This window comes from Callithrix jacchus, chromosome 5, assembly GCF_049354715.1.
Source record: "Callithrix jacchus isolate 240 chromosome 5, calJac240_pri, whole genome shotgun sequence".
NCBI classification, from domain to species: Eukaryota; Metazoa; Chordata; class Mammalia; order Primates; family Cebidae; genus Callithrix; species Callithrix jacchus.
The window spans coordinates 122862226-122885720 of record NC_133506.1 but is presented as its reverse complement, the minus strand read 5'-3'; the positions used below and the strand labels follow the sequence as shown (position 1 = coordinate 122885720).

At 41.8% G+C, this 23495-nt stretch overlaps 1 protein-coding gene across 4 annotated transcripts in view; it reads left to right on the top strand.

Annotated features, from left to right (window-relative positions):
* Positions 1 to 23495, top strand: part of PRKCA (protein kinase C alpha) — a 490912-nt gene that overhangs the window by 91281 nt on the left and 376136 nt on the right. The window contains exon 1 of one of the 4 annotated variants that reach the window (XM_078374476.1): positions 2750 to 2944. The exons of 2 other annotated variants lie outside the window; for them this stretch is intronic. The gene's annotated coding sequence lies outside the window, so the exon portion shown is untranslated. Of the gene's footprint in view, positions 1 to 2749; positions 3058 to 23495 lie in introns of those variants that run through there. One more of the 4 variants, XM_078374475.1, reaches the window with a different exon arrangement.

The following is a 23495-nucleotide window of genomic DNA, read 5'->3' as shown; positions in this document are numbered from 1 at the left end:
AGGTAGCACATGAGTCTCTGCAGGAGGCTTGGGGAGAAATAACAGGGAGTGGGGGATTGGGGAGGGACAGCATTAGGAGAAATACCTAACGTAGATGACGGGGCTATGGATACAGCAAACCACCACCATGGCATGTGTATACCAATGTAACAAACCTGCACGATCTGCACATGTAACCCAGAACTTAAAGTATAATAAATAAATTTTTAAAAAGTCCTGTTAACTAAGTACAAGGAACAGTTCCTACCACTGATCTATGTTGTGTTTTATTTGCTGCTAATATGCTCATACATCAAGGAAAATCATTATTTTAATCCATATTTCAGCCGATTATTTTTTTTAACAGCAGTTTTGCTGTGGGCACACTGAATGGGATTCTTCAAGGATAGGCATTGAGAAATCCTTCAACATTCTAGGAGGTGACAGTGGAGAGAGATCCTTGTAGTCCTTGAGGGAAGACTTTGGGGTTTCCAGGGGCTACATTTTATCAGAGATCTTGTTTTCTGTACAGGAAATTAGATGTTGGAGGTTTCTTCTTTTTCACTCTTTCCTTAATTATGGGAAGGATTTCCACCAACATTCGTGTTTAACCTGGAAAGTCACCCACTGGGGAAAATAATTGGCACAGGCAGCATGACTATTTTTAGCATTATTTCAATATGGGTTTTAACTTTTTTTAAATTGAATATTGTAACTGTTAAATTTAAACCTAAGGATACGGTTGCTAAGTATAGTTCTTCACTCATCTACTCAGTCTTTGGGTGGGTGACATGCTACTTGTTGAATGAAATGAAAATAATTTCCATCTGAGTTCTTCAGGTTCAGTTGCAAATCAAGGAGTTAGTTTAGAGTCAGTTTACGAAGGAAGTTTTGGAAAACAGAGTATTTTGTGTGTGTGTAAAAATTAGAGTTGTGGGAAGGAGTGTGGTAGAAACTGCTAGTGAGCACTAGGCAAAATTTTTCTAAAAATCATTTTCCTTTGCCTTCACGTGTAAAAGTCATATATGTTCTTTGGAACCAATTTGAAGAAGAGAATAAATCATCCACAATCCCATATCTTTACAGTCTTTCTCTCCCCTGTACCTTTAGACATGGATTTGATAATGCAGTTTTTACATACTTTTATCCTGCTTTTTACACTTAATGTATCACATGGATTTTCTCATTTTCTTATCCTATTTTTCAAGAATTTAGCTTTTAAATGGCTATATAATAATTTGCCTTATGTATGTTTCGTCATTCATTCTTTTTGTTCTTTGTTTTTTTGAGACAGAGTCTTACTCTGTTGCCTAGGCTGGAGTGCAGTAGCTCAATCTCTTCTCACTGCCACCTCTGCCTTCTGGGTTCCAGTGATTCTCATGCCTCCACCTCCTGAGTAGCTGGGATTACAGGTACTTGCTACTAGGCCTGGCTAATTTTTGTATTTTAAGCAGAGATGGGGTTTCACCATGTTGTCCAGGCTGGTCTCGAATTCCTAACCTCAGTTGATCTGCTGGCCTCCCAAAGTGCTGGAATTACAGGCTGGAGCCACAGCGCCCACCCCTGTCATTCATTTAATCTTTAATTGACCCTCTATTGTTGTTTTTCATTTTTCATTATTATAGGTAATGCTGGCATGAATATTTTTCTACATAGTTACATGAGTATCTAATTATTGCAGTAAAAACTGGTAAAAGCAATCATTAGGTCAAACAAAGCAGACCTTTTTTTTTTTTTTAGGGTTTTCGATGTTAGTTGCCAGGTTACCTCCTAAAAACCTAGTGAAAGTTTATGTTCTTACCTCTGTGGTGTGAGTGCCTTTTGCCCCACAGTCCAGACCATGATGGATTTATAATTTTAAGGGAATTTATTTGATAGATGATGGACATGGACATGTCATTTTGATGTAGGACTTTAAGGAAGAAAAGATACATCTTAAAAAAAGGTTTCTATTACTCTTTTTTAGCTACTTTCCAAGATCTTGCACTTGACTTAAGGAGCAAATATCTTTCTGAGAGATGCTGGGTGCGTAGGTCACACATGGTTTGTCATTGCTCTTTTTTGTTTTTTCCCAACTCAGCTAAGTTCAGCACTAGTCATCTGACTTATTATACAGAAGACCTTAATGCATCAAGGTACGCTAGGGATTTGTGGTAACACCAAGATGTGTTGTCTGTAATATGTCATGGGGGGGGCGTGTAAGCCATTCAAGGGGGTTTCCTCTTAATAGTACTGTTATTTAGGATACAGTGCTGATGCCTGCATCTTAATGGCACTACTGTAGTCCAACTCTCTGTTTGTGACTTTGATCATGGCCTCTGCTGAGTCAGCGAGCTCCTCAGGATGAAGTTCTGTGACATTGTCTAAACTCCAAAGAATTACAGCCATTACATTTCCTTCCCCAAGGGAGCTGGCATCTATTATCACTGACATTTTTTGAGTCTCTGTACCAGGACGTGGACCTCAGCTCTCTTTATTTCCATGATTAATCCCTACGTCAATGTACGTGGCAAGTGCTAGCATTGCCTTCATTTTATTGATGATACAATTGAAACTCAGAGTGTTTAGGGAATTTCCTTGAAATTACAGAGCCAGGAATGGGCAAGGCTAGGAATTGGATGGACTCCAGAACCCATGGTCAGAGTCCAAGCTCAATATCTCTGAGACCTGGAAGGAAATGAAATAGACTAAAATCAGAGTAACACTTAAAACCATGAAGATTCCAGCCCAGAGTTTCTATCTGCCACATGCAGACACGATTTATACCCCTAGAGGGGAACTGAAGAAACAAGGTGGTGGTTGTACAGTAATAGACTCAAAACCCAACCACACGTTTGAAGTGACTAGCGGCTCACAATGGCTTTAAACGTCTAGATGTTGGGCTACTTTGGAAGATTAGCTGAAAAATATAAGTGGATAAGAACTAAGTGATGCTTGGAGTGAGGAAGGCATTTTGGTGTGGACGGTAAGATGGGAAGGAAAGCTCCCTGAGTTACTGAGGATTAGAAGCTGGGAGTAGTGTGGTTTAATCAGACAATTTGGAAGCAAGACAGAGAGAGAATACGCCCCATTTGGAGGGTAAGTGTTAGTATTCAGGGTAATCAGAAAGAAGGAATCGGAAGCATATGTAATTAATGAACGAGAAAGGCAGATGGATGATGGGGAGGTGGATGGCGTCACGCTACTCATATGTTCTTTTGATAAGTAAAATTATAGCATAATTTCTCACTCATTTGAAACAAGGTTATGCAATTAGGATCCTGCTGCTGCTAAAAGCTTCCAGAGATTTCTGTCTGCACTGGGCAGACAGAATTATGATGTTTACTTTAAAAATCCAACTTCATTTTCCAGAGACTTTATTTAATGCTCAATTTTTGTGTTTACTGGTTCTGCATTTTCTCATGTAGATGAAGATCCAATTTAGAGAAGAAATATATGGGCGGTTGGCTGTGGAAAGCACAGATGAATGATGCTGTGGGTATCAATGCATCACTTGTTAGCATTTTCTTTTCTTTCTTTTTCTTTTTTGAGACAGTGCTTAGCTCTGACTCACAGGCTGGAGTGAAGTGGTGGGATCATGGCTCACTGCACCCTCGGCCTCCTGGGCTCAGTCGATCCTCCCATATGAGTCTTCCCAGTAGCTGGGACACCACGACCAGCTAATGTTCATATTTTTGGTAGAAGATGGGGTTTCGCTACATTGCCTGGTCTTGAAGTCCTGATGTCAAGGGGTCTGCCCACGTTGGCCTCCCAGAGTGCTGGGATTACCTGGCTGACAGCATTTTTTTTTTCTTGAGACAGAGTCTTGCTCTGTTGCCAGGTTGCTTGCTGGAGTGCAGTGGCATGATCCTGGCTCCCTGCAACCTCTGTCTCCTGGGTTCAAGAGATTCTCCTGCCTCAGCATTCTGAGTAGCTGGGACTACAGGTGCGCACCACCATGCCCAGCTGTTTTTTGTATTTTTAGTGGAGACGGAACTTCACTATGTTGGCCAGGTTGATCTCAATCTCTTGATCTCTTGATCCACCTGCCTTGGCCTCTCAAAAGTGCTGGGATTACAGGCATCAGCCACCGTGCTTGGCCTGAACAGCATTTTTTTTTTTTTAAAGCAGTAAATGAAATTTTGGATATTCCTTTTAAATTCTTCAAAATTTCAATCAACAGTTGTTAATCTGCATGGAAAATTGTGGTAAAAGACGTCTGACAGAAGAATTATAGTCCTAACCACTTGTAACCATAGGTTTGGTAGTGTTAAGTGGATTCACCTTTTGAAACAGACCTCCGGAAGTTTTTCATTTTGTAAACCTGAAACAGTTTGCCTCTCAAACAGCAACTCTTAGTTTCCTTTTCCCCCTAGCCTTTGGCAGTTATGATTCTACTTTGTGTCTATGAATTTGACTACTACAACTATCTCATAAATGGAATTATACAGTATTTATCTTTTTGTGATCTGCTTGTTTCACAAGTTAGTGTAATGTCCTCCAGGATCACCCACATGTTGTAGCATGTGACAAGGTTTCTTTCCTTTCTATGGCTGAATAATATAACATTGTATAGATATATACATTGAGTATCCCTTATCTGAAATGCTTGGGACCAGAAATGTTTCTGATTGGGGATTTTTTCAGATTTTGGAATATTTGCATAATTCTTCCAGGTTGAGCATCCCTAATTCAAAAATCTGAAATCTGAAATGCTCTAGTGAGCATTTCCTTTGAGCATCATGTTGGTACTTAAAAAGTCTCAAATTTTGGAGCATTTCAGATTTCAGATTTTTGTGTTAGAGATCTTCGTCATTTTTAAAAATCTGTCAATGAATAAAATTATGATTTTAACCACTTGTAAGCATATGGTTTGGTAGTAGTGTTGTGTATTCACTGTTGTTGTTGCTGTTGTTTGAGATGGAGTCTAGCTCCGTCACCCAGGCTGGAGTGCAGTGGCACAATCTTGGCTCACTGCAACCTCCACCTCATGGGTTCAGGCAATTCTCATGCCTCAGCCACTTGAGTAGCTGGGACTACAGGCACGCACTACCATGCTCAGCTAACTTTGGTATTTTTAGTAGAGATGGGGTTTTGCCATGTTGGCCAGGCTGGTCTCAAACTCCTGACCTCAAGTGATCCGCCCATCTCAGCCTCCCAAAGTGCTGGGATTATAGGCATGAGCCACTGTGCCTGGGCTAACTATATTCACCTTTTGAAACAGACCCCCAGAACTTTTCATCTTACAAAACTAAAACTCTCTGCCTATCAAATGACTCCTTGTTGCTTTCTTCTCTTGGCTACTCTTGAGTAGTGCTGCTGTGAACATGGACGTGCAACTATCTCTGAGACCCTGCTTTCAGTTCTTTAGGATAAATAACCAGAATTGAGATTGCTGGATCACATGATGGTTCTATTTAATTTTTTGAGGGGCTTCTACACAATTTTCCATTGTGGTTACACCATTTTACTAACCAGCGGTGCACAAAGGTTCCAATTTCTCTACATCATTGCCAACACCTTTTAAAAGCGGTAGCCATCCTCAGGAGAATTGCTTGAACCCAGAAGGCGGAGGTTGTGGTGAGCCGAGATTGCACTATTGCACTCCAGCCTGGGTAACAAGAGCGAAAACTCCGTCTCAAAAAACAAACAAAAAACCAGTAGCCATCCTAATGGGCATGAAGACAATCTATTGTTTATTATATCAAGCTTTTCCTTATGGTTATAAATAAATTTTAAAGTATTGTGATTAGTGATTTATCTGTGTTTGCTGCTGTATTCCCCAAGGGAGCATGAGGACACCATATATGTCTATATTGATACCTGTCTCAGAGTATCGGTTGTACGAGACTCTCCAGACATTGTTCCTTTTAAGTATTTAAGTGAGGTGTTTCTTTTTGCTCATAATTTAGTACGGATATTCTCAGTTCGGTTCATATTAGTTGAGTCCTATGTGGCAGTTGAGAACATGAAGATAATCAGGACAGAGTTCCCACCCTCGAGGAACTGATGAGAGGTAGCCATGTTTTGTAGGAATGGGCAAATGAAGCGGCAAAGGGAGGTGGCCATGGGTTGCCATAGGAGCCCGGGTGAGAGATGGGGAAAGGAAGCACTAACCAGGTTGGCTTGCGATGTGGGATAAAGAAGGCTTTTTGCAGGTAAAGCCAGAGCTGAATTTAGAAGATGGTAGGAGTTCACCTGCTAATTCGGGGGCTGTGAGTGGAGTGCCTATGGCTGGACCCACTTGAAAAAAGGGAAAACTTGCATAGGAAACCACAGTGCTTTGTGGACATGACATTCAGGGAGATGATAGGCAGAAGATGAGGCCAAAGAAGTTGGCTGGATGTATGTCAGAGAACGTGGTTTTTACTCACTCATTGACGGAAAGCCCATGAAACATTCAGTGATGTGGACAGCTCTGTGGTCTGTGCAGACCACTCTGAGGGCGATGTGGAGGCAGAGGCAGAGAGATTAGGTAAGAGGTTTTTGTGAAAGTTCAAGCAAGATAAGGAATGAACTAGGGCAGTGGTAGTAAGGATGAGGAGAAGGGAGAAAACCTGCCAAGTACTTCAAAGAATTTGTAACCATTTGCTGTTAAGTGTGTGGGTGATGAGACAGAGGGAACATTGAAGATAACCCCAGATTTCTGGTAGCGGTTCTGTGATCTGAAATTAGGAATGTAAGAATAGAAGCTGAGGGTGGACAGGATCAGTTCCATTTTGGACTTCTTGGGTTTGATGTGTCCGTAGAAGATACAAATGGTGACGCCCAGTTTGCCTTGGGTTTGTGAGTCAAATTTGACAGATTCAGATAGAGATGTACTCCTAGTTCTTATTGGATGTATGCAGTGGTTAAAACGATGAGAGCAGACTCATCCCCTGTGTTGGAGGGCAGAGAGAGGAGCAGCCCACCAAGGAGCCACAGAGTGAGAATTAGGGATGGACTAAGAGGGGTCGTGTCTCAGGGGCTGGGAAAGTAGAAAGGTTCCAGAATGAGAGAGTGGTCAGCAACTTCAGACATAGCAAAAGAAGTTCCAGAATGTAAAGATGGAGTCTCTTGGCAGTGTCAAGACACAGAGACTGAATAGGTTGGCAGCATGGAGGGTGGTGTGAAGATCCTTAGGACTTTTGCCCAGGCAGTTTTAGAAGCTTGGTGGTTGTGGGAAGCTAATTTCAGGTAAATGTTTATGATGGCCATAGAGTGACTATGGAGGACTCCTTCAGGAAACTCAGAAGGAAAAAGGGAAACGTCAAAAAGAAGTCAAGAAAGTATTTTTTTTTTTTTTTAAAGAATGTGAGAGACTTGAGCATGTTACATTATATGGCAAGGGAAGAGGTTGTTAAAGCAGCTGCCATTTTGGAGGACTTGCTCCGTATCAGCTACATCCAACAGCTCTGTGTCAATGAGTGCATCGAATCCATCCAACCACTCTGAGATGTTGGGACAATTACTGTTCCCAGTGTTATGAATGAGAAACTGAGGTACAAGGATGTCAGGTGGCTCTGAGTGACACAGGCAGTAAGAGAGCCCAGTGTCTGTCTCATAACCTGTGAAGACGTCACTCCTTACCAGAACACTGATTTATTTCCTGGTATTGAAGGAGAAGTTGAAGATTTAGGGTAAAGAAGGAATCATTAATAGAACCATGTTCTAGAAGACACTGGAAGGGATGGGCTGAAAGCTTTGTGAAGTTCTTTTTTTTTTTTAATGAAGATGAAAAATTTAATTATAAGGGAAAAATAGGGACAGTAGACAGAGTTGGATAGAGCAAGCTCCTAAATACTGGAGCCTGTCTTGGTTCCACCTTCAGCAAGAACAGTGGTTTTGGTTTCTTTTCTGCACATGGTGGTCCTTTTAGTTGCATTTATGGATTGATTGGTTTCTTTATTCTCAAGATTTTGAGCTGTCATTGAGTATGCGACATTGTTATTTTAACAGTGTTATACTGTACTGTATGTTTTTTTTTTTTTTCAGTCCAGTGTCTTAAATGATAGTGTCCCTTCCATTCTTATTGGTGGCTTATGCTGAGGAATCTTACGCTGTGGACATACTGAGATTGTTGCAATGTGGTTTAAAATATTACATGTTTTAAAAACTAAGAAGCTCCGATTATCCTTTGAAACACATCTGCTTTCCAATTTAGCTTGCAAAGGAGATGTTCATTCCTGACCCTGATTTAGGGGTGAGAAAGAGATGCCTATATTGGGTAATTATTATTTCATACACACCTACACAACTCTATACTGTTTAGGAGGCTTCAATAGTGGGCAGATAGAAACCTGCAGCTCCTACTGTATTATTCTCCTAAATGAGGTGCTAGCATGATTATTTATGAATTTACCCTGTGAGCTATAATTCAAATCCTTGGCCAATCAAAGGGAAAAATAAATCACTGGGAGTAGTGTTTTACTTAAAACCTATTAAAGCAATTTAAGTGAAAGTTTTTTCAGGTGTAAATACCTAGCTCCCTGCAGGAGGGCAAATGTTGATATAGGGATATCTTTATTAATGGTCTTGGTGAAACTGAAGGAAAATGCATACAGTATAATCTTTCAGGAAACTCAGCAGTAAGCCATAAATCCATTTATGAACAATTCAAGTCATAGAGCTTTGCAGCATAACATTAGTTTTCAATAATGATGTTATTTTTACAAAAAAAATCAGAGGTTTAAATATAATGCATGGGGAAATGGGGCATAATAAATCTGAATAAGTATAACTTTTCAGTGGATCCAACAAATTCCTTTATTTTATTTATTGCTCAGGTTGTTGATTTTTGGTTATTCAAATGGCAAATGAGACATAGTCTAGGGAAGAGCCCTTTGCTTACGCTATGATTTAAGGCTGGCTACAGTTTTTCCCTAGCTACATACGCTTCATCATGTTGGAGCAATCAGCTTCAGCAGTCAGCTGGCTGTCCTGCAGGCAAGCACCAGACTTGCTATTCCACCCTGAATCCTCAGCCCTAGCTCCCCAGTCTCTGTGGCACAGAGGACTGCAATTCCTGGGTGCCTGGAAAGAGAGTGACAAATATTAATTTACATGACAGTATCCTGAGCAGGCCCTTGTGCCAGGAGAAGCCCAGGAAATGCTTGTTGGTAGTTTTCACTTTGTCTTTCTGGAAAAGGCATTATGGGAAATATCCCCTGTTTCTAGAAACGTCAGCTTTCAAATAACCTGGCCAAGTAGCTGCTTCCTATTCTTGACTCTTTCAGGGGGCAGTGGAAGGGAAAGCTTCCTATGATAACACATTGCAGCATCACGCTGCCCAAAGTGCCAAGGGTGGTTGGGTACTATTCTTAGTGTTCATGTCTTTAGTTCTTGTTCTTTTACTTACTTATTTTTGGCAGATTACTGTTTACAAACCATAGGAAGTTAGCATCAAGTTTGTCCCTTAGTCCCTTAGTCAGCAGCAACGTTTGAGAATTGCTGGAACCTGTTTGTCTTCTTAGCAACTACCCAAATACGAAGAAGCAAGACTGCAAGGCAAACACCAAACTTGTTTTTCATCCTGAATCCTCTGTCTTAGCTCCCTGATCTCTGTTCCACACACTGCCATGCTGGCTGCTGGAAAGGGAGTTGTAGGCCTTTTTTAAAAAGGCAGTGTCTCACTCTGTAGTGCAGGGGCACGGTCTTGACTCATGGAAACCTTCATGTTCTGGGTTCAAGCCATTCTCCTGCCTCACCTCCCGAGTAGCTGAGATTATAGGCACCCACCACCACACCCTGCTAATTTTTGTATTTTTAGTAGATGGGGTTTCAGCATGTTGGCCAGGTAGATCTCAAGCTCCTGACCTCAAGTGATCCGTTCACCTCAGCCTCCCAAAGTGCTGGGATTATAGCATGAGCCACCATGCCAAGATAGTGGTAGGCCTTGTTGATGGGATTGAAACCACTCTTCCTTGGATTTCAGCCTGCCCCTGTCTCTCCCATTAGGAGAGAAGGCAGGGCACAGCTATTGTCCATGGGCTGGTCTCCATTCCCTTCCCCAAGGTGCCAACACCACGTGCACTCCACATGCAAGGCAGTGTGGGAATGAAGCTTCTTGAAGGCCATAGGGGATTTCACAGATGGTGAACCTGCTGTCCCTAAGGTGTCATTACTTAAACCCAGAGTTTTCTGTTCACTTCTCATTTTCTTGAAATGGTGCTTTGGCAAAGTGGTGTTGAACTGGGACTCAAACCAGCGATATCTCTCTGCTTTCCTTGACCCACAGGCTGTTCCTTCCCCTCTGATGCTTTCTGGATCAGGTCCAGCCCTTGCTTCACATGAAAAACATCTACCTATATTTAGTGGTACCACTAGATCTTCCAGCATCCGTTTTCTCTTGCTGCGTATTCATTAATAATAGGGAGAAAAACCCAGCTCTTGTGTAATCGCTATTTGAATTTCACAGTTTGAGTAGACATTTAAAGATTTAGTTGGCCTTAAAATGTAAATTTAGAAGTTCCTGATAGATGAAGCATATTTCTCTAAGGGTTTATAATCCAATAATTCAATCCCTGTTCCTTCACATGTAAAAGTAATCCTTCCCAGTAGGTACAAATGCCTGAATGGAGAAGATGGAAGGTTCTTGGCAGATGGCTGTCTGGGCTCGTCATTGGTAATTTTTTCTTTAAACTTGAAAAAGTCAAGCATTTTGGTAGGAGAATATGCTTTGCTGCACTCTGCCAAATTTCTTTTGGCTGTGTTCCTATTAGTGGGTTTCAGGGGCTTCCTGTGGACAATTATTATGGTTGGTGTGGAGGAAAATGGAATACATTATTTTCATCTTTTCATTAAAAAAATGTGGCTTCCTTCCCTTCTCTCCAGCCAGCTGTCAGATTTGAATGCCTGCCCCAGTTTGCTCTGTCATCATCAAGTTAGTGGGTTGAGTGATGGGAGCTGGCAGCAGCCCATTAGAATGATTGCCAGTTTCCAAACATACTCCAAATCCCCTGCTACAGATGTCTAGGAAAACGGGATAACAGAAATTTGCCTCTGGGTTTCAGTACATTGATTTCTTGCTCATTTTAACTACAGGTCTCCCATTAAGGAATAGGGTGGGAGGAAGCAGCTTTGAATTAGAAATGTGGCTTCTTTGTGGGTTTAGTCACTTTACTATGGTGACTTGCTCTAAAAAGAAAGTTTTGTTGGATGCTTTCAAAGTTTTTTATAAAAAGATCCCCATTTTACAGATGCTGACGACATTCCATGAACAAAAGGCTTATCTGGACCACCTAAGGGTCTGTTTGGAATCCAAAATAAAACTGATTCCCAGGTGGCTAATTATCACTTTCTATATCATGCCTGCAAAATTCTCAGCCCCCTTTGCCAGGAGTGTATGGCAGGGCAGAAAACTCTGCCCAGGCAGCTTCATGAAGCATTGTAGCTTTTCCAGGTTTTTAAAAATGTCATAGAAAAGATACCGGTAGATAGGAATCCTTTGTGCTGAAGTTGGATGGTGATCAGAACTTATAATTTAAAGAATGCGTTGGCTCAGTTGGGCTAATGGGTTTGGGTGGTTAGAACCTGATTCCAGGTAGGTAAAATTACAGGGCCATCTACTTTCATTCTTTTCCACCCATTTGCCATGCCTTGCACTGTCTACCAGATGAGAGAGGGATGTCAGCTCAGAGCAGGGTTTTACCTTGCCTGGAGAAAAGAGCTCATGTCTGCTTCTAAGGGACTGTGAATTGCTGGCAACTTCTTGATCTGTAGAGGAAAATTCCTTTCCAGGAAATCTAATTTTAAGAAAACGATTGCACTTCTAAAGGTCTTTCCCATGTGATCTCTAGACAGTCTTTGTTGCTTTAAAATGACAGCCTCGGTTTTAATATTTTTACACAATTGCATAGATTCAGAGCAACTAATACATTGCTTGTCCAGTGGACATCTTGTTGAAGTAGGAGTTAAATTTAAGAATTGTACTCTTTAGCCATCTTTTTTTTTTTTTTTCCATTTGTTTTATCCATCTTAAAAGGTTTGGATCTGTGCCCCACCCAAATCTCATGTGGAACTATAATCCTCAGTGTTGGAGGTGGGGCCAGGTGGGAGGTGATTGGATCATGGGGGCAGATCCTTCGTGAATGGTTTAGCAGCATCACCTTGGTGCTGTTACGATGATAATGAGTTTTCGAGGAACTGGTGGTTTAAATGTGTATAGAATCTCCCCCCACCACAGCACTTGTGCTTGCAAGAAAGTTTGATCTGGCTTTGCTTTCTGCCATGATGATAAATTTTCTGAGACCTCCCTAGAAGCCAAGCGAAAGCCACTATGCTTCCTGGACAGCCTGCAGAACCATGAGCCAGTTAAACCTCTCTCTCTCTCTCTCTTTTTTTTTTTTTTAAATAAATTACCCAATCACAGGTATTTCTTTATAGCAGTGTGAGAATGGGCTAATGTACCATCTATGCATTATTTATTTGGACCTAAACATTTCCCAGGAATTGTGCTAGACTGAAAATATAGTTTGTATATGCACATTTGAAGTTCATGTGATTCTGCTACTCTGAAGAATGCTTTACATTTTTTTGTTAAGAGTTCCTTTTCTTTACAGTTTAATTAGCATATTAGTTAAAAAAAGTGTTGTATTTTATGGTTCATTAACTGAATTTTACAGTTTTCTAACTTGCCAAGATTTATGATGTTTATTCTTGAACATTGCAAGCACCACTGAAAGTCTGGCTTTAACATAGGTATACATTTTTATGTGTGTTTCTTAGAAATAATGGATAAGCAGTTTAAAATCATTGTTTCTTTAAAAGCTGAAATTCATCTTTTGGAAATAGGTTGGGTGAGGATTTGAGCATTTATGTAATTGGTAGTTGGAACCACCCATCCTCCAAAGAGGTTATGCTCAATTACATATCATAAAAATTGGCGTTGACACTAATTCACTTTCTGTACCTCTTTTGGGTGGATGGATGGTATACAATGTAAAGATTTACTGGAAACTATGCTGTAATCAAAATATGTTGTCAAAGGCAACTATAGGTTCATGGCATGTTATTTGTAGATAAACTGAAATTATGAAAAAAGAAACATATTTGGAAGGAAAAGAATTTCAGACCAATTATCCAGTGTTTAAAAAGACCTTTTGGCTATGAGATTGAGTTGACTATATTCCATTGATTATTAATTAATTAGTACCTTTGTAACGATATAATTTATTCAGAGCACTGCATTTTAGGGCATTACTTTAGTCTCCGGGTTGTCAAATATTTTAGTATTATAACTTGAACTTTGAAAACTAGTTTGTAAAAATGGGGGAATACATTTAATCTGTGTCAACTAGTTATTTGAATCAATGACAGAAATCCAACGTGGGCATTAAAGCATCATGTATATGTTTGTGTGTGCTTGTCTAACTGGGAATGTCCATGTGTGTCTTCTGTTACCTCATTTTGCCTTTTTTGATTTATCTAGCTTTTAAATGAATTGGTTATAGTCTTACTGAATGCATTTTCAGCACAAGTCTTCATTTCATTTTACCTTTTTAGTAATAAGAGCAGAAAAAGAGAAGGTCAAGAACAAGCAGTTAATTTGCTGCTCATTAGTTGGTTTGATGTGTGAGAAGTATAGCACTTTTGATTGAAATAGTGGTTGTCAGTTATCAGAAAACCTTAATTTTTTGGTAAGTTTTGGAGTTACCTCTTATAAGTAAAAGCTGGAGGGAGTATCGGAAGCATTGTGATGTTCACTCATGAAAGACACAACATACCAGGGTGGGATGGGTTGGAGGCAGGGCGTGAATAAGGCTTAGGGGTTTGTGGTCCCTTTCTCCTCAAGTTCACTTGTTGGAAGTCTTGGATGCTGCCACGAGTCCTTAGGGGGTACCATGCTTAACCTGTGCCTACTCTATTTTTGCATACAAGGCAGGTGACACTCCTTTGTCTTGGACTCCTGTGTACCATGTTCTGTTCCATTGATGAATTCGCATTTATGATAGATTATTTTTCTAGGGAGGGAAACACTTAGGAAAGCCAATGCCTGTTGCTTGAGTTAGTATACCTGATAGCTCTATAGAGTATATCTTGTCACTCTCTCAGATGGATTGGGAATATTAGAAATGATCAATATTTTAAAACTCCGTATTTGAGAATAGGCTTGTATTTAGATAGATAAAATCAGAAGTCTTCGATATTCTGAGAGCACCACATAGAAATCAGACTTAGTTGGTAGATCCTACTGGTCTCTCATCATCTGCTTTGTTCACTCATTCATTTGTGTATTCATTCCCTTGTTCAACAAACAAGTACCAGCTATTGGCCTCCTAGTGCCAGATGCTATGCCAGGCTTGGAGTGAAGGTGAGGACTGGTTCAACATCTCCCCCATCCCTTTCACGAAAGTTTATAGCAAATATATTAATGGATTTCTACCTTGGGAATCTCTCTTTAATTTTATAGATGATACCAAGAGAAATTTTTTTTGATTAATGATTTTTTAATTTGTATTTTCATCATTATTTGGGGATGCTTTTTCCTGTTTATATGTAGACTATATGTACATGATGAATACTGCGAGCATTGCAAAAAATACTTCCCATGAATGAACTCACAAATGCAAACTCAGATGTGGCTGGTCTGTGTTGCTTGTTACTAAAAACCAGACTAAGTCATCAGTTTTCCTGGTCTGAAGGATCATTTGCAGTGGCTGAAACTGCTAAATACTCCAACGTAAGAAAACTATACCTCAGCTTAAAAAATATTGTTATTCTTGGTTTCTGAGAGCAGTTATCTAAATTTCCTTCCAGTTCATTGACATAATTAGATAGTTGAACTTTTTTTTTTTTTTTTTTTTGAGATGGAGTCTCTGTTACCCCAGCTGGAGTGCAGTGGCACAATCTCAACTCACTGCAACCTCTGCCTCTCCAGTTCAAGCGACTTTCCTGTCCCAGCCTCTCAATTAGCTGGGATCACAGGCATGCATCACCACACCTGGCTAATTTTTGTATTTTTTATTTGGTATTTTTGTATTATATTTTGTATTTGTAATAGAGATAGTATTTTTATTTTTGTATTTTTAGTAGATACAGGGTTTCACCATGTTGGCCAGACTGGTCTTGAACACCTGACCTCAGGCGATCCATCTGCCTTTTGAGACAGAGTCTTACTCTGTCACCCAGGCTGGAGTGCAATGGCATGATCACGGCCTCCCAAAGTGCTGGGATTCCAGCATGAGCCACTGTGCCTGGCCAGGTAGTTGAACTTTTGAACTTGACCAATAAACTATTTTTTCAGACAGGACTTTGGACAGCAGTTTGCTTTTGCTTTGCCTTAGAGATGCCCTTACTCTCTCACTGAGCCAGAGTGAGTTGATCTGTGCACAGACTTAGCATTTTCTGTGTTTGATAATTGTATATTCTTTGTTGATTCTTTTTTGTTTGTTTTTGAGACAGGGTCTTGCTCTGTTGCCCAGGCTGAAGTACAGTGGTACAGTGGTGTCTCACTGCAGCCTCACCCTCCTGGGCTCAAGTGATCCTCCCACCTCAGCCTCCCAAGTAGTTGGGACTATAGGTGTGTCCCTGTAGCACCAATACCCGGCTCTTTTTTTTTGTAGAGATGGGTTCTCTCTATGTTGTCCAGGCTGGTCTTCAACCTGGGCTCAAAGGATCCTCCCAAAGTGCTGGGATTACAGGTATGAGACACTGTGCTCAGTCATGCTTGCAAATTCTTAAGTCTTTTAAAAAAAAGAGCAAGCTTTCGTCTTTTAGACACACTAAGATGTTTTAAGTTTATCTATGTACTTATTGTTGTTAAAACAACCAAAACAAAACTGTGAAAACCTATCCTGAAGTTTTCGTTTTCCATTCTCAAGGCACGTTCTGTGGACTGCCAGAGGGTCTATAAGACCGGAGGGTCTCTGAGGTCAAACCACTTTCCATGGTAGTACTTAGATGCCTTTGTCGTTTTCACTGTTGACAGTTGCCCTAATGATGCAAAAGCAGAGGTGGATGAAACTGCTTGTGTCTCGGTGTGAGTTAAGGCAGTGGCTACACAGCCACTGAAGCAGGAGCGGCAAGAAACAAACCTCTTGAACACCAAACTGAGGAAGGAAGTGGCTTTTTATTTGGCCAGGAGCTGTGGGGGGCTACAGCCTCATTCACTGAGCTCCCCAAGAAGCAGCTTCTCTCCCGCTTTTATAGGCTTACAATGCTAAAAGGGGGAAAATTAGGCAAAATTATGCCATTGTCCGTTTGCTGGACATCCGACCTTACTTCATTGATTTGCTAATTCATATGCAGCATGAGCAAGAACAGGCAGAGGAGGGGGATTACAGAAACAAAGGCAGTAAATTATTAGTTGGCAGAGGTATTTCCAGGAGGGAGCTGGGGCGTGCAAATGGGGGCATAACCCAGTGCCTGGCTTTAGTCGGTAGTGATGACATTCATTTGCAACTCTTTCAAGGCTTATGGATAGCAGGGTTGCTGGGAACTGTAAAGGGAGCCATCTTTCCAGCTCTTTGGTATTTTTTTCTTTTTTTTCCTCTTTTTTCACCCTCCTTCCCATCTGGAGGGGTGGGGAAGGAGGAGGTGGAGACTGGGAAACAGAAGGAGGCGAAAGGGTCTACCCTCTCACCACTAGTGGCTGTCCTGATCTTCCCCTCCCGCCATTTGTAGAAATCAAGGAAAAAAAAGTCAGTTTCATTTGAGAGTGGCCTTGATGAAGCAGTAAACAGTATTAATGTTATTAAACCTTGACTGTTCTGCAGGGATTCTTGTCTGAGCAATGGGCCACCTGCTTTCTGGTATTTTTTTTTTTGAGAATATCAAAAACCCTTACTTTTTTTGTATTCTTTGTAATAAAAGGAGAAGTATAGATAAAGTGCCTCTGCTACACACTGAGATATCATTATTTTTAAGGAAAAAAAGTCATTTTCTTCTGAGTAATGAATGGAACTAGCCACTATTCTCATGGAGCATCACTTTTACTTAATCAATTAATTAATTGACTTAAGACTGGATCTCACTCCATCACCCAGGTTGGAGTGCAGTGACGTGATCACTGCTCACTGTAGCCTTGACTTCTCAAGCTCAGGTGATCCTCCCACCTAAGCCTCCCAAGTAGCTGGGACCACAGGCACACATACCACACTCAGTTGATTATTATAATTTTGGGAGAGATGTTGGACAGGCTGGTTTTGAACTCCTTAGCTCAAGCTGTCTACCCACCTTGTTCTCCTGAAGTGCTGGGATTATAAGCGTGAGCTGCTGCACCTGGCCTGTTTTTAAATTTCTGTTTATTTACTTTTGCACTTTTACTTACAAGAGCAACTGACAAATCAGTTATTCAGAGTTGAGCGTTTGTCAGACATGTTCTTTAAAATGAATGAAGTGAGTGTGTCACTTCAAGGGAAATAACCCTGAGTATTTGTCCTGAGTCCCAAGTTTGCAAACATTTGCCCTTGGAAAATGGGAGAGTCCCCACTAGGAGCTGCAGGGACCCATTAGCCCCACAGGCATGTGCAGGGATTTGTATCTGAGCTATGTGCCACCTGCTTTCTGGTGTCCTTGTGAACTTCCCAAGCATTTTTGACTTACTTTAATAGTGAGGTGGATGTGTTCTGGATTTGGGTTAGTAGTTTCATGAAGATACACCACCCTTCCCTTTCCTCTGGTCTGTAAGAGATAGGAAAAAACCAAAGTGTTTTTTTCTATTCTAATACAGAGCACTTGGTCTCTGGTCACCAAAACATGTGAGGATTTTTCCACACTAGCAACCAATCTGTTCCCTAGCAAATACCAACCATCAGAGATAGGAAGAGACCAAGTGCTCTTCCAACATTTATGCACCACGCAACACAACACTTCAGACACCAGATATGTGGGGATCCCCCCCCCCACCCGCCTACCCAACACACACCAAGCAGTTCTCCAGCAGACACCAGCTGTGCAGTTCAGTTCAGTTCTGACGCTGCCCACCTGGTGATAGTGTCAGATCCCACAGGTTAAGTGCTCAGTCCCAAGAGACTGTTGCCTCCCATCTCAGATGCCATCCTAAATCCCCAGATTGTGACCTACGCTCCCAACTGACTTGCTCTAACTTTGGCTTCCTATCACCCCTTCTCAGGCTCAATTAATACGTTAGAGCAGCTCACAGAACTTGAACAAATACTTACATTTGCTGATCTATCATAAAGGATATTTGAAGGGATACAGATGAACAGCCAGAAGGAAGAGCTGCACAGAATAGGGCATATAGGCAGGGGGGTAGAGTGTCCATGCCCTTTCCAGGTGTGCCAGCCTCCAGGAACCTCAGCAACTAGGAGCCTCTCCATTATGTAGACATGATGGATTACATCATTGACCATTGGTGATCAATTCAACTCTCAGCCTCTCTCCCCTCCCAGAGGTCAGAGATTGGAGTTTGAGAGTTTCAACCTCTAATCAGATGATTTTTCTGACAACCAGCCACACATGCATCGTCAGACTATTGAGGAACCCACCAAGAGTCTCCTTGTTAGAACAAAAGATGGCCCCATTACCCAACAGATTGCAGAAGATTTTGCAGCTCTGTATCAGACACTCTTGCCACCCAGGAAATTACAGAGCTCTTATGAGCTCTCTGTTAGGAACTGGGGTCAAAGATTAAATATTAGGGCTGAGCGTGTGGTGGCTCACGCCTGTAATCCCTGCACTTTGAGAGGCCAAGGCAGGCAGATCACTTGAGGTCAGGAGTTCAAGATCAGCCTGGCCAGCATGGTGATACCCCATCTCTGCTAAAATTATAAAAATTAGCTGAGCATGGTAGCAGGCGCCTGTAGTCCCAGCTACTCAGGAGGCTGAGGCATGAGAATCACTTGAACCAGGAGGCAGAGGTTGCAGTGAGCTGAAATTGTACCACCGAACTCTAGCCTGGGCAACAGAGTGAGATTGCATCTATTGGCACTCACAGAGTGAGAAAAAAAGATGCCCATAGTGTCCCTATCTATTTGTAAGGGTTTCAGGAGCTCTACATCAGAAGCCAAATATATACCAGTGATATGGTTTGGATTTGCATCCCCACCCAAATCTCATGTGGAATTGTGATCCTCAGTGTTGGAGGTGGGGCCTGGTGAGAGGTGATTGAATCGTGGGTGTGGATCCTTTATGAATGATTTAGCGCCATCACCTTGGTGCTATGAGTGAGTTCTCACAAGATCTGTTCATTTAAAAGTGTGCAGCACCTCCTCATCCCCTCTCCTGCTCCTGCCGTGTAAAACACCTCTTTCCCCCTTTGCCTTCCACCATGATTGTAAGTTCCCTGAGGCCTCCCCAGATGTTGCCATGCTTTCTGTACAGCCTGTGAAACTGCAAGGCAATTAAACCTCTTTTCTTTATAAATTACCTAGTCTCAGGTATTTATTTATAGCAATGCAAGAACAGATGAATGCAACCAGAGGCCAAATACATATTTCTTATTACACACTGTCATACTTTGTTTCACATGCATATAACCAAGGATGTTTTTGCACGTCTTATATAATATGACCAGCTTGGCAGTGGATCTGTCTTTTAGGACTTTTACTACTAACTCTGCTTGGTTTCTGTTTGTGTGTGACAATGTGATTCAAGCAGGTGTTATAGTCCGTGAACACTGGGTGTTCTGTACTAGAGGAAATAGAAAAAGTCAGGGGATGGTTTAATACATGATGGTCTTCCTGCATATACTGTATACCAGGAGGCTTACTTGATAGTAAGACATACTATGAAGCCACTAGAAATTGTTTTCAAAGATCAGTTAGCAGCATTATGTTAAGAGTGGCAAGGTATGAATGTGTATAAATAGACCACAGTGAAAATATACTTAAATGTACCCAGAGAAAACAACTGGAAAAAGGGGTACCAACCTGTTAACATTTATCTCTTGGTGCTCATATAATGGGTAGTTTCTTTTTTCTTTATACTCTTCCACATTTTCCATATTTTCAAATATGGAAACTTGGATTACTTTTATAATCAGTAATTTAAATAAACTTTAAAAAAAAGAGCAGCTTATCTATATTTCATAGTAAAGTCTAGATAATCTCTGCTGACTTTAAATTCAGCAGTATTTTATATTCAACCATGATTGAGCTAAAAGATGCTGTCATTGAATTTTAATTTTGGTACGATGTTCATTTAGAAAATAAGTTTGAACCTCCTTTGGGCCTTTTCCCTCAGTGAACAGCTTATATCAAATTAGCATGAGGTTGATTCTGAACTGGCTCACACCTGAAGTGAAATGTCCTTTGTAATTTTCAAAGTGATCAGTGAGGGATTAGAAGCTTGCTGCAAAGTAGTGGTTTACCTACACCTGCTCATCTATAAATTATTAACTTTTGGCCCAAAGGTAGCCCTGGAAGTCGTCAGCTATTCATTCAGGAACACGGTAGGCAGAGGCCAGTGGCCTTAAAACCAATGGCCAGGTTTCTAGGAACAGTCGTAAAGCACTCTTTTTTTGTTTCCACAAAGATCAAAGAGATCCTTAAATCGATGTTAGAGAAAGCGTTCAAAGAAAAGTGTTCAACTTCAAAGAAAAAAAGTGGTAAGCTTTCTAGCCCTACCCAGCTCTTAAGTGCCCTGGAGTCTGTTGGTTTCTGGGTAGGTTGGGCAATAGGGACTTTGCCTGGGTGCCTTTTTTTGCTATCTGCTTCCTCATCTGTGAAATGGGGATAACAACAGTGGCCTGCCCAAGCTTGTTGGGTGGATTGAATGAATCCATCTGTATAAAATGCCTGGCACTTAAGCACACTCATCAGCTGTTGTTGTAATTAAGGTCAGTCCTTGAAAGGCTTAAAGAAACCTGGGCAGGAGGCTGCTGCCACTCACACTGTCAGCCCACATGCATTCCCATCCTCTAGGTGGCTTCTTGGGAGTTCTGGTTATAGACTGGCACATAGTGGGCATTTTGTAACTGTTGGTCAAATGGATGAATGAAGGAGTAAGACCCCTCCCTAGTTATGGGTTTCTCTTAATCGTCTGTAACTAATTCCAAAGTTTCCCATCATGAAAAAGCCTGCACTCTTGTCACCTGCTTCTACTGAGGTGGCTGATAGGCTAGCTGCTGCTGGTGACTTTCACACAGGTGACAGATCCTGGACCCCTGCAGGATGGGTAACCACTGTCCTGACTGCCTGAGAGTGGACACCCAGGAAAAGGTGGATGTGGGCCATGCAGAAAGCTGCAGCAGAATGGCATTAGTGCAGCTCCACGTGTGTGCGCCTGATGGGCTGGAATGGGGAGAGGGAATCAGAGGCAGCAGCAGTGGCAGAAGTGTACACAGGCAGAGGTGGCTAGGGGAGTGGGGAGCATCCATGTGGCCAGCAGCCGGGGACTGCCGCTCCCAGGCACAGCTGGATCATCTGCCACCATGCAGTGGCCTGCCCAGAGTCCCCTAAGCTTTTCCAAAGACTGACCTTAATTATAACAGCTAATGAATGCTTATGTGCTGGGCATTTTATATAGAATAGTTCATTCAGTCCACCCAACAGTCTCGAGTAGGTGCTGTTGTTATCCCTAGTTTAGAAATATCAAAGAAGTTGAACAAGCCACATTACAAGAAAAAGGAGGTGCTGGGACTTGATCCTTAGCAGCCTGACTCTGAAGCCTGAGTAACCTCCTGCTTCCTCCTGTTGCTGGAGGCACGCTGTTCCTGTGTGTGGACTGCCCATCTCGGGTGCCAGAAATCTCACCATGGATTGTCTGTCTAGTATCTACTCTGTCCACCTGTCACAGTATTGGAAAAGATTCTGGAACTCTGGCCTTTATTTCAAAAGAAGAGAAAAAGGGTCTTGCTCTGTCACCCAGGTTGGAGTGCAGTGGCATGATGTTGGCTCACTGCAACCTCTGTCTCCTGGGTTCAAGTGATTCTCCTGCCTCAACCTCCAGAGTAGCTGGAGCTACAGGTGCCCACCACCATGCCCAGTTAATTGTTGCATTTTTTGGTAGAGACAGGGTTTCGCCGTGTTGGCCAGGCTGGTCTCAAACTCCTGAGCAAAGTGATTGGTTTACCTTGGCCTCCCAAAGTGCTGGAATTACAAGTGTGAGCCACTGTACCCAGCCTGGCCTTTTTTTTTTTTTTTAAGATAATAAAAAGATTAAGTGAAAATTGTTAAATCCACAGCATAGTTTACTGCAGTTTACTGTATTGTTCAACTTAAGTGTAATTACAGACACAGGTGCCCTAATACCACAGAACTGTTGGGCTAGTGTGAACTTTGGTCCCTAAAGAACTGATAAAATCCCTAGGCAGGAGGAGCAGAGGAACTTGTCTTTGCCTGGATTCTCTTCTTCCATGATTCCTGCCCTGTGTTGCCTCTGTGGCCCATCCATTCCTAGGCTGCAAGGATTGATTCAGGCCATTTCTACTTGTAGAGACTTGCAATCTCTCTCTGGAATTTCCCTGAGCTCAGGTTTTCGGTTGAGCAAACGCTCATCACCTGCATCTGCAGAGAGCTCCTGCTGTCTGTTTTCTCAGTTGCACACCACCCCAGGTAAGGAGGGTCCCTTTACCTCCAGTGTCACTGCAAAGCGACAGCTACCTGTTGCCCGTTGCCCAGGCTTGTGTTTGGTTTTTGCTTGGCTGCCTCTCAGGGCAATGGAAGGTGAAACACCTGACTTTTCCTGATAGAAATAGATATTCCTCTATTGAAATCCAATTTAAATATCATTCTCTTCATGGCAAAAAAAAAAAAAAAAAGGAATACTAGAATTGCTCAGGCCATTCTTTGGTTCACAGTATCTAGGATGCATGCAACTCGGATTTTTCTTTTAAAAAAAAAAAAAAACAACTACTTATCTCTTTTCTTTTCTTTTCTTTTTTGAGACAGAGTTTCGCTCTTGTTGCCCAGGCTGGAGTGCAATGGCGCGATCTCGGCTCACTGCAACCTCCACCTCCTGGGTTCAGGCAATTCTCTTGCGTCAGCCTCCTGAGTAGCTGGGATTACAGGCACGCACCACCATGCCCAGCTAATTTTTTTTTTTTTTGTATTTTTCGTAGAGACGGAGTTTCACCATGTTGACCAGGATGGTCTCGATCTCTTGACCTCGTGATCCACCCACCTCGGCCTCCCAAAGTGCTGGGATTACAGGCTTGAGCCACCACACCTGGCTTTATCTCTTTTATTTCTATGGTAACTCCCATGCTAGGAATACAAACCACGAATCTGCACAGCAACATTGTACAGTGTGTACGTGTTTTATTTTCCCCGAATTAGCCATGTTTGAGTGTGGACCTCTTCATGGGCAGTGCAGATCACTCAGCACACATAAATTTTTCAATGTGCTTGGGTTTGACTGTCTTCTGTTGAAGCTGTGTCCCTCATTTGGAAGGCCATGCAGGTGTGAAGGAAGGACAGTTCTTGCTGGAAAAGATGGAAATGGATTGCAGATGTCTGTGGGTTAAGGAGATCTAAAGACTATGAGAACACTGCCTTCTTGTGTGTGCCTGCATATGTATGTGTGTATTAAATGTCTGTGTGCACACATTTTACATTGACATTCTTAGATATGTTTGAATATAGAAACTTGTTTTTACTTCAACTACTGAATTCAGAAGGACCAAATAATATATGGCAAAACTAAGATTTAAGGTT